This window comes from Protopterus annectens, chromosome 11.part0, assembly GCF_019279795.1.
Source record: "Protopterus annectens isolate FY-2018-M chromosome 11.part0, PAN1.0, whole genome shotgun sequence".
Taxonomy (NCBI): domain Eukaryota; kingdom Metazoa; phylum Chordata; order Ceratodontiformes; family Protopteridae; genus Protopterus; species Protopterus annectens.
Window position 1 is genome coordinate 565,231,100 of NC_056745.1, and position 18,108 is coordinate 565,249,207.

General features: G+C 37.4%; 1 protein-coding gene across 2 annotated transcripts in view; it reads right to left on the bottom strand.

The window, feature by feature from the left end:
* Positions 1-18,108, bottom strand: part of LOC122815513 (solute carrier organic anion transporter family member 1C1-like) — a 4,185,790-nt gene that overhangs the window by 2,735,996 nt on the left and 1,431,686 nt on the right. The window lies entirely within an intron of this gene.

An 18,108-nucleotide genomic window follows, 5' to 3' on the forward strand; every position in this document is an offset into this window, starting at 1 on the left:
TGGCCTTGTTCTGCAGGTTTATAACTTAATTAGCACATTTCTTTGGATGTTTTTATCAGGTGAGATACTTTTATCTTTATTTTACTGATTGAGTAGTGTTCCTTAAAGTTATAAGACCTGATGTTTGTAAGGAGACATACGCATTTATACATATGACACTTGAATAATGATTGATGTTTTTAGCAACATCAGTCAGCTTTTATTCTTTAGCTTTTACATTTCATAAGTATACATAAGCTTTGCCTACAAATATTGTGATTATAATAACACACCTGCTTAGATGTTTACTGTGAAGTTTTATGAATGCAGGTACCCTGGTATTTATTCTTTATTCTTCTATCTATTCTTGTTATATAAGTGATTTACTTATGTTGCAGTGGCAGCAGTTTGTTTTTAATTGGTTTTCATGGTATACATTTAAGAATTTTTACATTTTATTGCAATGCTGTGCTATGGTCGAGGAATTGACTATTTTTTTTTCTTTGTTGGGTTATAGCCACTTTTAAGCATTGAATTTTGTAGGCTGGAAACACCTAGCAATTCTAAATGCAACAGATAAGAACGCACAGCTTTTATGTTTTTTTTTTTTACTTAGAGAGCTAAATTAAGCAAGCATACATAAGACATTAAATATGCATACAGTCATTTTATTATATAATTCTGGCAATCTATTGCTCTGATTATTCTTTTTTGAATCTCATGGAACTATATTTAATGGCTTTGTACTTTTATATCCTACCATGACCCAGAATATATACAGTAAAAACATATATACAGTAAAAACTAGGTGATGAGTAAAAAATAAGATTTTTATATATATTTAAGCAATATTAGAAATTATAGTTTGTTTTATTTTTTGCTGTACATTAGTAGGTAGTATATTGTCTAATTTGCTGACAGAGCTTTTACAGCTGATTGGATAGTTTGTTATGATGTCATAATTGGAATCAGTATCTGATTTGTTCTTTGGATTTTAAAGAGTGAGTGTTAGTCTGTGTATTTTCAAAGTCTGATAAAGTGTTGAGGTCAAGGTGAAAGCGATTACTAATTATAATAAAAGTTTTTTTTGGTTTATTTTACATAGCTGTGTTTATTGTCACTCAGTTTTATTCTGGTTTTGCTTCTTACGTACTGGTGTGACAACTTCATCCCAGCTGTGCAGTTATTTTTACTTTTTGGAATATCTCTAAACCAATTCATCCCTATAATGTACAGTATTTTTGTAAAATGGTCCACAGCAACAAATGTTACTAAATAACTGTCCTCCTTCATTTTAATGAACATTTAAAAAATCCCAGGAATCCTTTATCAAATACTTAAAATAATTATTTTCAAATATATGTCTATATATAAATTGCTATGGACTGTATAATACCACCTCGTGCATCTACTATGGGCCACAGGAGTGGATTCAACATGTTGTTATGCACTTTTCATAGTGGGTGTCCATGGATTGAATACTCCCAAAAATATATGTGCTTATGTCAGTCCTATTTTGCAACAACTCATCAAGTATAACATTAATATTTGTATAAGCTATATTTTTATTAATTGAAAAAAAACAGTCATAAGTTGCTCTTGTATTCTTTTTTTAAAGGTTCTTTTAATTGTATCAGTATAAAACATGGGGCAGTCATTGCATGTAACAAGCTAAACTACCCATTTGGTTTCACAATTAAAGCAACCAGTTATATTAAAAGGGGCCATTCCATAAATGGCCATCTCATACCCTTCTTTCCTAGAAAGTCACTGGCTACATCTACCACATTTGTAAGTCTCTCTCTTTGCCCTTGTGGCACTTGAACTGACATTCAATCTCTCTATTTGGTCTTTGAAATTTCTTTCCTTTTTAAACACAAATCTGAGGTCTTCAACTACCTTGGGGGTGAGGTTACTAAACTTAAAAATGTTCCAATGTCTCCTAATTACCTTCATAATGGAATAAATGTCCACTGAATAAGTCATGCTCATGGCCTTTCCATACCCATCATTAATTACCAGATTTCTTTTGGAACAATTTCCATAAATGTTATTCTCTGTCCTACCCAACAATGGGGTATATACTCCCTCCTTCCTTTTATGAATCACTTCATTCTGAGTATTAAGCAAAATCTCAGAGTATCCATGCCTATTTAAGATGTTTTTCAACATTTCAATCTCTTTAAAAGCAAATTGTCTTCTGAGATCATCCTTACAAGGCATACTATATCTCATTTAACTATGACTTTTTTTCCTGAAAGTGGGGATGACAACTACTACTATAGTGTAGGAGGGAATTAGTGTAAGCAGGTTTTCAAAAAAAATGTTAGAAATTGACTCTTTTTTACCAGATCCTTAGTTATTTGCACAACCAAGTAACACAATTTTGAATTGGACATCACATGAGTAAAAGGAAAACAAATTGTGGTATAATTAATATAACCAAGAAATTCACCACTTTTTTCTTTAAAATCAGACCAAAAAAGCATATGTCATTCAGGAACCAAGTAGGTTGCAGGAATTTACAAATTAAGAGTTAAAGACATATTTTGTCCCATTCAAACATCACAATGTTAGTAAAAATGAGGGCACAGGCTGTCCCCCATCGCATCTCCTAGCTTTTGTTGATAGTATTCCCCTTCAAAATGTATACAGCTTTAACACAGTTTACATTAGCAAAATTAAGGTGTTAATTTCACTAGTAGTAAGAGCATTAAATGTTGTTACATGTAAATAAATCTTTAGTAACAAAGCATAATTGGTCTTTATATAAATTTACAATGATTCTAAAAAAAATTCCATGAGCCTTTTGAGTAAATAGTTGACTTTCTCATTTATATTCTTTAGTTTCACATCAATGTACTTAACAATCAAATGCATTTTTAGATCCACTTGCATCCACAATGGGCCTCAGAGATGGATACACTAAATTTTTATGGACCTTGCGGATACCAAAAATAGATGAAATCTGGGAATTTTTTACAATCAAAAACTAGTAAGCATTATTGTCCATCTGTCATACCATAACAATGTCATAAAGCATATCGTCAATTTTCCTGCAAGTTATATTTATTTAATTTAAGGAGACTTCCTGGTATGCCTTATTGCTTAAGTACCATCATCATTTAACACATTAACAGTGGGGTGGCAAGGTGGATTAAGCATACTAGTTCTTTTTAATATGGAGGTGTTATTATGATGAACTTCTTACTTGTTGGAAAACCACAGGGACAAATTAAATTTTCATATAAAACAGTTGAAAAGCAGTACTTAATCACTGGGCAAGAAGATGGTGTAACAGACCTTGAAAAATACTGGGTTGGAGAGATTTATGGATAGGAAAAAACAGACAATTTACATTTTATTCAGGAACATATCAACATTTGTCCAGATGATACAGATTCTGTGCTTTTGGAGATTGTGAATGTTTGATAAACCATACCCCAATGGAATATAAGCTAAAAGCACAAAGTGTGAATGAGATGGCTAGGTATTGGTGGACAGATGCCAGGTGGTGGAGGGATGATCTAAGAAAAACAGGTCTAATAAATTGACTGGAAAGTCTTGGCAACATCAAAGAAAGAATAATAATGTCTTGGGACAACAACAAAATGGAATTGAAAAGGTATTCGCAGGAAGGCAAGAAAAACTGAATGGGGGAAAAAGGGGGTGGTAAAAATATAAATTAGAAAGTATGACACTATTGCAACAACAGGGTAATAGGCTAGCATGAGATAAAAATAGAGAGGTAGAAAACTTAATGGAAGGATGGAACAAAGATATGGAAGATATAATGATAGAGCAAATGGCCACTAAATTAACTTATCTTGACAATATCGCAAAAACAGTAAAAGCTTTTATCATTAACTGTATGTAGGCAGGCTACAAAAATCAAAGATTGAACAACGGGGGTATGCTTAAGGTGCCTACATAGATAGGAGTAGTATTTCAGAAATTTTATAAAGAACTTTATTGTATATAAAGTTCTGTATAAAATTTCTGAAATACAAGATGAGGAGAAGAGGAGTTTATGGAGGGCATGGAAATCTGTAAACTCACTGTACCAGAGAGGGCACAATTAACTAGACCAATAACAGCTCATGAAATAAAGGCACATATCAGAAAACAAGCAACGAGTAAACCCCCAGATAGTGATGAGGAAAATAGTTGAGAAAGAATTCCATTATGGGTCAGATTCTTTAATCATATTCTGGAAACTAAGGAAGTGCCAGGATCATGGAGGGAGACAATTATATATGTTATTCCAAAAGAGAGGAAGGACCCATCTAATCCAGGGGCATATAGACCTATACAAACTTTTCACTGCAATACTAGCAAGTAGAATGGCCCAAAATTATAGAACTGGAAAAGTCTAGGGTTTGTTAAGGGGATCCAAACATTTAATATCCTGCTAATCAATTGGATACATAGGGATGAGGTAGAGATACAGAACCATTTGATCATGCTTAGTCTAGATGCCAAAAAGGCATTTGACAGAGTCATCTGCCCACGCATCTGAGGAATACTGGGAAGAATGAACTTTCCATCAGGTATGATACAGCTGTTTCACAGTGTATATAGGAGGCCAGAGCAAAAAATAAAAGTGAACAGGAGACGTCCCTTGCAGATGACAATTCAAAGGGGTACTCATCAAGTGTGACCACTGTCCCTTCTACATTTTGCACTATATTGAGAACCTTCATAAGTTAACCATGTTTGCAGAAGATGTTATAGTACTTTTGACTGAACCAGAAAGAGACATACCAAGATTATTTAAAATATTAAAGCAATTCACAGAAGTGTGAGCTACAAAATAAATGAAGCTTAAACAAAGGAAATTACAGTGAATTATGCTTCCATGTACCAAGCAGTACAGGAATATACCACACTCTGGGACATTATAAAATAAAATACTTAGGGGTCTGGATAATGAAAATGGTGCAGGACTTACCTTAAAATGAAATGAAGGGTAAAATAAAAAAATATATATGATAAAGAAGTGGGAGTTGTTACAAATAGATATTTGTAGTGCTACTAGTGATTTATTTAGAACAGGCCTTACTATAGCCCCATCAGCAAAGCAATGGAAAATGCTACAGCAGGATTCTTCTAAATACATTTGATGGCACAGACCTAGGGTGGATTAGAAGGTAATGGCAGGACCGCAGTAATAAGGTAGATTTGAAGTCCCTAACTTGGAGGAATATCACCTAGCTACACAAGTGTGAATAATATACAAACTGCAGGATAAAAAAAATTGAATCAAATTGGAGGGAGAAATTCATGACTGTAGATTAAGGATCACAGAAAAGGCTAAATGTAAACATTTGGACCAAGATAGGTCTAAATAAGACAGCAGAAAAACAACTAGTGTACATTAGGCAAGTGATAGTGGGTTCCAGAGACACTGGGTGGAACTTTGAACTTAAGCCCATTGGTGTAGGCTTAAATGAATTTCATTTAAATGCAGGAATTCTGAAACATTGGGGAATTAATAACAATATACTGTTCTGAGAACAGCTTTAAAGAGGAGAAAGCAAAATAGTGTTAAATGAACTTAAAGAGTTACACTGGCTGAGTAGAGCAACCTGGATGAAGCAGATGGGTCTGTTGTCAATTTTAGAGAAGCGTGATCCTGAAACAACTAGAAGACAGATGAAAAAAAACAGGTGATAGGGTTAATAAAGGTAAGAACTAGTGAAGTTAAGGGAGAGGGATTAATAAATAGGCTGTCTAAAGCATTAGAAGAAGACATGAGGGAAAGTCTGTTACAAAACTGATAACAGGAGAAGACAGAGTATTATAAAAAACAGGTCTAGAAGAGATGTGGGAAGAAATTTGTACTATTTCCAATGAGATCACTAAAGCAAAATAAGTTTGGATTTTGGGCTGGAAACATCGCCACAGATATTTTTATGGATTAGTTATGTAAGTTACAAATAATATAGATAGGAATGTACTGCATAATTCCTTAAACAACAGCAGAATTTTTGTAATGGTACCATTTGCATGTGGCCACAGGAAATAGGCTGAGCCTTATATAAAAGGATAAATCAAGTAAAAATGGCATGTAATTGACTACAAAAGGCCAGCTGTCTGTAGACTGAACTTGTAATATGAATATGTATAACTGCAAGAAGATGAATATGGTGTCAATAAAAGCTGCATTTTACTTAAAAAAATGTGTGTAGTGGGGGCTGAACCTACTGGTTCTTTGTAAACTGTTATTCGAGTTGCTGGTTTATTTACTTTTCTGTACAAATAATTTAAGTATAAGATGTTATTCACAAATTCAATCCTTGTGCAAACAAAGAAAAGACCATTCATTTATATCAGCAATAGCACTATTTTACAATTATTTTTACAATAAACCATATAGGCTTAGTGTCCTGTTTGTTCAGCCTCATGTTCTTCCATTGACCCTTTGAGGGATTTTGAGCACAGATGTTCTTTGTAGGTGTACGCATATAATTGTCTGTACTGTGTTTATTCCATTGAGCAATGCATTCTGACTAGCATGCAGGAGTAGTTGGTGTTCCCTGTTCTAAAGAACACAGTTATCATCATATTAATTTTCACCAATCTGGATGTCATGGATGGTGGATGGCAACTTGTTCATACTGGATGGCATACAGTATGTTGACTGTGCTGATTAATCACCCCTTCCCTTTCAATTTTCTTCATCTTTCTAGCTCTGTTCTTCCATTCTAACCACAGTCTTTTTGATTTTGTTAATAATTTCACCAAACTGTTTAGTGTAATTATTAAAAAATAAATCCTTGATCTACTTTCATTCAGTATTGGAGATTTCTCTCTCTCTAGTCTCTCCATGTTTTTTGTATATTAATGATTAATTCCAGAATTTCAAAACCACACCTGTTGAAAAGGTTGATTAAATCCACTTAGAGATCTTTACCCTTCATGATCCCACTCAGGAATTTGTATACTCTCAAACCTTTAAGAACTATTTTAATGGTTAAAGATTCACTGATGTAGTAGTTTATGACCTGTAAGCTGTGATTTCAATGTAACTTTTTCTCAAAAGAAGTTTTAACTGTTCAGTGAATGCAGATTTAGTTGTTTCTTCAAGAATTTTGTTTTCTCTTGATATGGGGATGTCTAACCACTGTCTAATAGAAGGCACAGTAATATTACAAAACACCAAGAAGAAACAATTGGGATCACGGAGGGTAGAGATCCTATGTAGATTTAATCAGCATTTTCAACAGATGTGGCTTTGAAATTGTGGAATTACTCATTAAGAATAACATAAAAACATGGATAGATCAGAGGCAGAAATCTATGTACTAAATGAAAGTATAACCAAAGACTTATCATTCAATGCTTACAATAAACAGTACAGTGAAGTTTTTAACAAACAAAAAAAATACATGGAGGCTAATATAGCTGGATAATTAAGAAAAATGAAAGGAACAGAGTGATTACTCAACATAGTCATGAATAAGTTACCATCTACCACCTGTAAAGTCCAGAATGGTGAAAATCAATATGATGACAAACATCCCTTCAGCCCAGGATATGCAAACTATTCTTGCACACCAATCAAAATACACTGCTGAACAGAACAGCTGTAAGAACAAGAATTATATTCAACAACAAAAACAAAGAACATCTAGTCTCAAAATTGCTGAAAGGGTCAGCAGAAGAACATGAGGTTGAACAAACAATATAACTGAAAAGACAATGAGTCTATTTACAGGTGCTGTGGTTTATTGTACAAACACTTTAAAAATAGTTAACTACAGCACTATTAATGATATCAGCGATTACATTCTTTTTCACATGAGGAATGAAATGTATTCTTAACACTAAGTACAAACTTGTGGATAACATCTTGCAGTTAATAGTTTTATTCAAAAATAATTAAAAATGTATTTGCTGGACAAACCAGCAATTCTAATAAGAATTTACAAATAACCAATGCATTCAATCCCTACACTACACCCAATTATTGTCAGAATTAGAAGAGTAGATCTGGAAAATTGGGTTTAAGAATAAAAATATTTAATAAGTGTTTAACTAAAGAGGAACAGGACTTATTACATTAACTTTTCAAGAATAATAATAATATACATGATATGAAGCCTGACAAGGGGTGACAGATTGTTCCCATAAAAAGTGTCCAAGATGCTCTTAAAATTTCTAAACTTGTGCTTGCTTCAATTTAATTTAGTAGTCTATCCCATGCATCAGCTGCTGTCTCAGAGAACCAATTACATTTATCATTCCTATAGAATATTTTACATCAGTTGTCTGATGATTCTCCACTAGTTTTTGATAACCCCAAACATTCCCAGAGGTAGTTGTCTCTAAATGCCCTATATACCCAAATAAGGTCTTGTCTTAAATATCTATACGAGACACCATACAAGTACAGATGTTTTAGTCTTTCATAATAACATTTTCACATCCATGGATGCCCTTGGTATATTTCTGTTGTTCTCTTTTCAGTTTACTCAAGATTGTTGTCTTATAAAGTTTCCATATTGTTATTCCTTACTCAAGTTAGGGTATAATGTAACTAACGAACAATGACTTTGTCATTTCTGATTCCCTAGACTTTAAAAATCTTTGTATACAACCGATATTTCTGTAACTATCATTTACCAATTGGTTGATATGATTAAAATAGAAGCTATAGTAATTTGATCATTAAGACCTGGTGGAGTATCACTACTTACAGTGCTCTGCCAGGACAATTCCCTGCAAAGCACATCAGTCACCCAGCCACCACCCCTAAAATCTTACTTTTCTTAAAATAAAAAATGAATTTCTTAAAATTGGTGCAAAATACAGAATGCTTAAATAAAGCATTTTTTCATTTCCCCTTTGCAAATGCTTGAATAATGTTCATAAAATGTCTGAAGTGGATATTAAGTTTTTCCAACATAAAATGAGGGGCAGGTACTCAGATGACAACATAAACAGCACCTGCCGTTTTACAGTTAAACTTCCCAGTACAGAAAATAACCCTCAGATAATTTAAACAATGTTTAAAACAATGTTCAGCCCTTCTACCCTGCCAGTTTCTGCATAAGTTGAAATATTACGATATTCTAATTTTTTTATTTTAAGTGTTATGTTGCCTAGATGTTCCTGTTCAGTACAATATGAAAAGTCAGCTTGTATAAAGAAAAAGAAAGCTGAACACTTTATTTGCATTTCATTTACGGACTCCTGCCTTCTAAATGTAGAAGGGAAGCAGTCATTATTTATTCCAATAAACCGGGTCCACTGTTTTGCATTACACAATACTTTATTGTAATGTAGGTCTTTGCAAACATTGGCAGATTTATAGTGAAAAGGGTCTAAAAGTTTAATTTGTGTCAGTACAAATCAGCCAGTAGCTATAGCCACAGATGATAAAGTAAGGTTTGTTTACTATTGCCATATCCATACTACAGTAACAGTGTTTGCCAATGAAACAGCACCAGCAAGGATGACAAGTTCTATTTTCTGAACAATTAGAAGTATAAAACTGCAGCAAGTGGAATTACTGACTTATGCTAATTCTCAGTGATTTTACTAGAAAATCTAAAAAAAATTATGAGGACTAGGCAAAGTCAAGGATATACTTAAGGTAAAAAAAAAAAAACATTCTCTATCCAAACAAACTGAAACATGTCAGTAATTTGAAAAGGTCCTGAATAATGGAGAAACAGGAGAAATAACTTTTTAAAGCAAATACAGAGTGATTTTCTTTAACATTTCACTACACAGAGACTTCAGGCTGACAACTTCTGCAATGAGATGCAAGACTAAAGCACTCACTATTAAGGTTGCCACCCATCCTGTTGTCAGCGGGACACTCACAGGTTAAACCACCTTATCTCAAAGGGAAAACCACAGGAATAGGTGCCCCAATCGATATGAAAATGCTGTGGAGTACAAAAATGTTGCCGCTCTCCAAAAGAATCCAAGGCCCATAAACGTTCCAAAAACTTTTATTGAGAACCACAAAGAAACCACCTTATCTCGTTGTCCACTGTATCAAGTAGTGGGACCTGAAAATTCCCACTTTTGCGATCGCATTGAATTGCCATGGAAAAGTCACAATTACTTCTGGCTTTTTCACGGCAATTCGTTACGTCACCAACCCGGACCTGCAGGCAAAGCTGCTGCCTGTTAGGTCCGGGTGCTTTAATTCGTGCAGCAATTGGCTGCAATTCATGAAAGGGGTGGGGATTGGGTAGGAAGAGCCCTGCAAAGATCGCGGCTGTAGGCACGCTTTGTTTTAAGCGCTTCTACAGCCGCTAAAAAAACTATGAGATTTTTTTTTTTATAACAAGCAATCCAGACAGCCAGCCAGCCATCCTCCTCCTCCATCCATCCAGCCAGCCAGCCAGCCAGCCATCCTCCTCCATCCAGCCAGCCAGCCATCCTCCTCCAGCCAGCCATCTAGCCATCCTCCTCCAGCCAGCCAGCCATCCTCCTCCTCCATCCATCCATCCAGCCAGCCAGCCAGCCATCCTCCTCCAGCCAGCCAGCCAGCCAGCCAGTCAGCCAGCCAGTCATCCTCCATCCAGCCAGCCATCCTCCTCCTCCATCCAGCCAGCCAGCCAGCCAGCCATCCTCCTCCTCCATCCATCCAGCCAGCCATCCTCCTCCAGCCAGCCAGCCAGCCAGCCAGCCAGCCATCCTCCTCCTCCATCCAGCCAGCCAGCCAGCCAGCCATCCTCCATCCATCCAGCCAGCCAGCCAGCCAGCCATCCATCCATTCATGCAGCCAGTCATCCATCCAGCCAGGCATCCATCCATCAAGCCATCCATCCATCAAGCCATCCATCCATCAAGCCATCCATCCAGCAGTTACTCCCACCAACCAGCTAGCCACTCCAGCCAGCCAGCCAGCCAGCCATCCAGCCCCCAGCCATTCATGCAGCCAGCCATCCATCCATTCATGCAGCCAGCCATCCCTCTAGCCATGCATCCATTCATTCAGCCATCCATCCATCAAGCCATCCATCCAGTCATTCATCCATCCAGCTGCTACTCCCACCAACTAGCTAGCCACTCCAGCAGCCATCCATTATACCCATAACAGCATCTCCTTCACCACTCTGATGGTGATGTCACAGTAGAGGGTGTATTGACCACACCCCATGTCCCACTTTGGCCCACTTAAAAGGTGGCAAACCTACTCGCTATTTCTTTTAAGTGTACTTCCCCTGCTTTGCAAGCTGTGTATTTTATTACAGTTTTTAGGTGAATTTATAGTTAAATAAAATCTTTAAAAGTTTAAATGCAGCCCTTTCAATGCAGCAATCAGCTTAGCACACAGCAAATTCAACTCCTTTATTGTTTACAGTTTCCATGACAATACTTGCAGGTAAAATGGCAATGAGGACGTGCATGTGTATTTTGTCTTATAAAAAGTCAGTCAGCAGCATTACTAAGAGCAAACCAATACTCCTGTCTTTCTTTTGACCTAACAACTAATAGGTCTATTTACAGAAAAACACAAGAACGCTTCAATAAAAAATGCAGAATGAAAAAGCAGGAGATTACTTTTATTATAACATTCAATAAGCACTTTCATAAACTTAAATATTTCACTCTAATGAAATGTAAGATATCATGTCAGCACTCTCTGTTTGTTTTAATGAAATGTTCTCATACATGTCTTTTTTAATGTAATCCATTTCTGTTTCAACTGTATGTATCTATATAGTTAATAAAATTCATAACTTTTATTGATTTAATTTTGCCAGCACTTGAGATGTTACAGCATATTCCTTTACCAAAGCAACATCGGTAATGGAATGTATTTGTATGCTAGCATCAGTGGCAGACTACTTAATGCTTTTGCAGAGCAGGTATTTCCAGCAACTGGGCAATAATTGCAGAGTGCTGTTTGTTTGGCATACCTCTCAACCTCTTAGCACTAGAAATATGAGCAAAGCCTAAAATAATGGTGGGACAAAAGCCCAAAATAGGGACATATTTTAAATATTTCTCTTATAAACTTGGAAAGCTGCTAGAATAAAATTATTTGTATTTGCATGTATTTTCTGAAGGATATGAAGTCTGAAACTCTAATGTATGTCATTATTTAGTGACTTCAGTCCTCAGTCTATTGCCAGACAACCACACATTTTATGAGAAATAGACCAAAATATAAGGCAACAATCTGGACATTCTATAAAAATCTAGGCAGTTGAGATGCATGCTGTTTGGCAATGTATTCCTTCATCATTGGCTATGAACAAGATGCAGTGAATGTGTAATAATTTTGCCAATAATTGAACGTCTTTGTACCTAGAGTAGCCACATTTGCATGTAGAAAGACTAGGACATTGTCTTAATGAAAACAAGAGAATGTGAGGTCAAATCATATGTCCAACCAGTGCAAAGCACACTGCTTCACTTTTTCCCAAATAAAAGCTCATTCTTGTACAGTCTGAGTTGTTTCTGTTTTTTCATTTAATTAAGATATTTTGCATACAGTTTTATGTAACCATTAGAGGAAACATCGGAAATATATTAGTTCTAAATTATCAAGCCATTTGCTATATTGATTTTTTTTTTGTCCCCACATAGGACACAATTGGCTAAATAAGGACTGTGTGTAGTAAAGAGGAACAGGTGTTAACCCTTGTTTACAACTTGTGTACAATTCAGTCATTTAAACCATATTTTCAACATATGCCAGAAATTTTAAGCAAGATAAATTTCCATTTGTTATTGTTAATGCTGTTTTAGTTAATGAATGATACGTTTATAAGTATTAAAATTCACAAGAAATATCATGCATTCTAATCTGTAGAACATGTTACACAAGATGGTGTAATAGGCATGTGTCTACTAAGAGTGAATCCAGTATTTCTCTTCTTGTCTGCTACTTTGCATATTAGTGTATTCCTGGCACTTCACTGTGAATAGTTATACAATGGTTTCTCTTTAAACAAGTGTCTACCTCTAAAAATAAACTCATACTATCAGTACAATTATGTGGTAGTCAGAAATAGAAAATATTGTAGTCTCTTCATACTCTCAACCTCTTAGAGCAAGAAATCTGGACAAATCCATAAATAATGGGGACAAAGGCCTAAAATAGAGACAGCTCTTACAGACTTAGTAAGTTGATAAAATAACAGGGTTTTGCATTAGTATGAATTTTCTAAAGGATATTAAGCCTGAAAATAAAATCTGCCATTATTTTCTCACTTCAGTTCTCAGTGATTTGCCAGAAATGTGCCAGAAAACTACAACTGTATAAGAAATGGACCAAAAATATGAGTAAAAAATCTAGACATTCTGAAAAAATCTGGACAGTTGAGAGCTATTATTCCCTTTCATATATTACCTTCAGATTTTCAGAGTGAAGTAATTGAATTTTAAGTTGCATGTAGTCTATAAAAATATTTTAGTGTCTGCATGTGTGTGTGTGCACGCATGCACGTGCATGTGTGTGTGTGTGCATGCGTGCACATGTGTGTGTTTGTGTGTGTGTGTGTGTGTGTGTGTGTGTGTGTGTGTGTCACTGTGTGGTATGCCTCTGCAGTGTGAACTTTATTTATTATAGAAAAAAATATCCCAAGTGGCATGTGTATTTAAGCCAGAAAAAGAAAAAATGTTCAGTTACATGGCAGAAATTTCAGCAAAAACTGAAGATGTAGTAGGACAAATCAGTTATGACTACCCATTTGTATGCTGTACCACTATAAACTGCTCCCAAATAATTACTTTGCATGTATGTGATCTAATTGCTTATCTCTCATCTACCAGTCCTATGAAGTATACATCATATCTGGAGGTATCTCCCACACATTTTTATAGTACTGCTCTGTATTTTAATTGTAATTTTACATGGTTCTTGTTTGATGCTTTGCAAAATATTTTAATTGGTTTGCTCATTTTCATTTCTGATTATTTTTATTTGTAAACTGCACTTTAAAACCATTATAACAACATGCAATTATTTGTTTTTCTTCTTATAATTTGCCCGGGGCTTATAAAATGGTACAAGTGGTGTAGTTCACTTACATACTAAACAAATAAAATGTTGACAGCGTCTAGCTATGAAACTGATATGCCACTGCTATATTTTATTTTTATTTTAATTTAACAATTTTTGTTTGTAAGTTTGTAATTGAAAATTATCTACTTTTTGTTACAAAAGAATAAAACAATTACCTATCAACAGGATGCCAAGGTGCAAGGAGTAGTGTTCACTAACTTGAGCAGTACCTTCAAGGAGATAAATCTGTGAATGCCCCCCCCCCCCCAAAGGAAACATTTATCTCTGATGTAACTGACTGATGAGAGATGCAAAATGTAACAATTGCTTGTATTGGCATTCCACAAGGGCCATTTGAAGGTATTTAAAGACGACTTGCTGTGAATGATCTTTGTCATTAATGACATAATTATTACATCAGTGGTCAAGCTGGACACATTTGTACTTAAATGATGCAGCTCTTAGCTGGTTGGGGAGATCAATACGATGTCCTTCGTATGTTGCAGTATTCATAACCTTAGAGAGTTGCTGCCTGCAGCACTGGACATCTGGCCAGTATACCAAAGTTTTAGAAGGCGGAGTACGTGCAATATTGCATGCAGAAGCCATAAACTGATGCTGGCTATATCTGTGACATCTGCATGTACCCAACTCAGAACTTTTCTGCCACAGCAAGATTCAGACATCTGATTGCCAGTTCCGCAATCTGGCATTTGCTTGACATTGGCCTTCAAATTTCCATGATCCACACTGAGATAAGTACCCTTGTGGGATTTTTTTTTCTTGTTTCTTTGCTGTTGTTTCAGGCGTACATGTCTTCTACTAAGGGAAAGTGTGCTTGTGGTAAGCAAATCCCATATAAAGACACACACAAGCAATGTTTATTTTGTCTAGGAGAGGCCCACGATTACAAAGCCTGTAACATTTGCCAATCCTTTGTTCTGAAAACCATTAGTAGCTACCTGGCAGCTTTAAAACTGTATTTAGAAAATCAGCACCTCAGACATTTGGCATCTGGTATGCAAAGTGAAGAGGGCCCCTCTGAGGAGCCACCTAGAAAGAAGGCCAAGAAAATTAGGCCTGATCCCCAAGCTGTACCTCAGTTGTCCGGTGAGATCCTTGAGGTGAATATCAGCCCAGGATCGTTCCTGATGTTGGGTATTGCACAGCAACCGGGAACCAAAATGGAAGCCGGTGCTGTGGATGCTCAGAGTATGGCCACTGAGGTTTTTCAGCCATCAGCACCTGATGGTGAGGGGGAGCCATGGCTCCCGGCTTTGTAGGGTCCTGCTACTACTTCAGCCTTGCCATCCACTATTATGATGGCTCCCAGGCCCACTTCTGCTCCCTCCCTCCTTTAAAAAGAAAGCAAAAGGAGAAACACACTTCTAAAGATCCTACTCCACTCTGGGAGACCTTCTCCCAGACTCTGTTTAAGGCCTTTCTGGCTCTTCAGACCCAGATCCCCCAACCAGGCCTACCAATTGCTCCTCAGATGAATCCTTAACTTACTGCTCCCAGTTAGACTCACCCAAATATTTTGTTAACCCTGAAGAAGAGTCTCTTACTTCTGACTCCTCTGGAGAAGATTTCTCCTCTGGAGATACCATTTCTCTGCTTAGGCAACATTTTAAGTGGGAATTATCAGATGTCTCTGACACTAAAAAGAGATACTTTGAACTATGGAGCAGCCCTCGCCATCCGTAGTCCCACCTTTGCTCCCAGCATTCCAGGATGCTTTCTCTGCTGCCTCACAAAGCCCAGAATCACAGCCTCCTGCTTTTAAGAGACCAGACAAATTCTACAAGGTATCTGCCAAGGAGCAGTACCTTTTCAAAAACCCTCCAGCAGATCCTGCAGTCATTGCAGTGTCACCTGATAAGTCCTCTAGGCAACTACCTTCCTCTTCCCTGTTTCCAATGGATAAAGATAGCAAATTTATGGAAAGATTAGGGAAGAAGTTATATACTTCTTCCACCTTGGCCATTAGGGCTATTAATTATCACACCCATATGGCCAAGTTTCCTTTAGACTCTCTGAGCAAGGCCTCTATTCTTCTGTCAGAGGTCCCAGAATCTCCTGTTAAGGTACAATTAAGTACTCTTCTTTCCACAGTCTCTCAAGTGACCAGAGACTCCATTAAATGCAGCTACAACATTGTAGAAGCTTCTTCAAAGTCTGCTGCTTCTGGTTCTGTGTTAAGGAGGTTTTCATGGTTGACACTTCAGCCTTTACCTTTGGATGTCCAAGCTAAGTTGTTGGATGCACCTTTGGACAACAAATCCCTTTTTGGAGCTGCCTCTGCAGAGTTACTCAAGTCTCTACAGGAAAAAGGTAAAAACTTACAAAATTTAAACCATTTACTAGTTTCACCTGTCCCCAGATTTCATAGAAATTAACCTCAAAGACCTAGTTTTGGCATTAGGTAATCCTCTCATCCCTCTACAACTCAGTCAAGGGGACGGAGGCATACCAAAAAACATTCTGACCCCAGGTCTACAACCGCCTCCACACAGTCATCCTTTTGGAGACAGCCAGACCAAGATAGAGCACCTCTATTGTGCCCCTCATCTCTTAACCACTTCCACCGCCCCATCCCTACATCTAACCCTCTCCCTACCCTCCTGGCAGAAAATCACCTCAGACAAGTTGTTGCTTTCCATCATCCAGAGGGGATACTTTATGACTTGGTGGGTTACTCCCCCCTTCCAGGGAATACCTCACCCCCCTCACAATCAGATGCCACTATTTCCCTCTATCCTGGGCCAACTTCTATCTCAGGGGACTATAGAAAAAGTCCCAGAGGATCAGTTAGCCAAGGGATTTTATTCAAGGATGTTTTTGGTCCCAAGAAAAGATGGCCCTTGGAGACCCATCCTTGACTTATCCCATATCAATCTTTTCCTCAAAGTGCCCACTTTCAAAATGTTCACAGAGCAGCACCTCCTTCCCCTCATACCTCAGCAAGCATTCATGGCCTCACTGGATCTGAACGATGCTTACCTATATATCCTCATCTTCCCACCTTACAAAAAATATTTCCGTTTCTCAGTGGGTTCATTGCATTTTCAGTTCTTTGCCTTACCCTTTGGCCTCTTGACAGTGCCAAGAGTATTCACAAAGTGCTTAGCCCCAGCCATTGCACACTGCAGATTGCAAGGCATACAAATGTATCCCTACTTGGACGACCTTCTTATTCTGCACTAGGATCTGCTAACCCTGTCCAAACACCTGGACATGGTTTGCAACTTTCTACAGAGTCTAGGCTACACGGTGAATTGCCTAAAATCTGAAATGACTCCTTCCCAAGACCTAGTCTTCCTGGGGTGCAGGATATGGACAGACTTGATGTCAGTCTTTATCCCTACACAGAAAGTGGAATCTCATTCTCTGTTCTTCCACGCCCTGCTACCTCTAACTACCATCTCACCCAGGGAGTTTCTCAGAATCCAAGGATACATGGCTTCCTTGATTCCCATGATCCCTCTAGCCAGGATGCATATGAAGAAGTTTCACTAAGTCCTGACAAACTCTTGGAGACAAAACTCTCATCCCTTAGAAACAAAGCTTCCTCTTTTCCCAGTTTAAAAAGGGAACTCTTCTGGTGGATTGCCACCATTACTCTCAGTCAAGGGGTACCCTTGCAGATTCCTCCACCAAGACAGCATCTATTCACAGATGCGTCAGATTTAGGTTGGGGGGGGCATCCTACACCATGCCAACAACCAGCACAAAGTCCAGGGGGAGTGGACCATTCAAGAAAGGAAGGACCACATCAACCTAAAAGAGCTAAAGGCCCTATCCTTGGCTATGCAGGCCTTCCAGGACATCCTTCTGCAAGGCACACTGAAGGTCATCACAGACAACATGACAGTCCTGTGGTACATAAACAAGCAAGAAGGAACACAGTCTTAACCCCTCTGCAGTCTGGTATACAGATATGGTCCCTGGCAGCAGCACTTCAAATTCACTTGCAGGCAGTTTACATCCCATCAGAAGAAAATGGGATGGCAGACACCCTGAGCAGAACCTTGACACCCTCCCATGAATGGATGCTTCACATGGAGGTATTTCAGGATCTAATTCACAGGTGGGATATTCCTCAGGCAGATCTGTTTGCCTCCCCCCAGAACAAACAGATGCCCCTC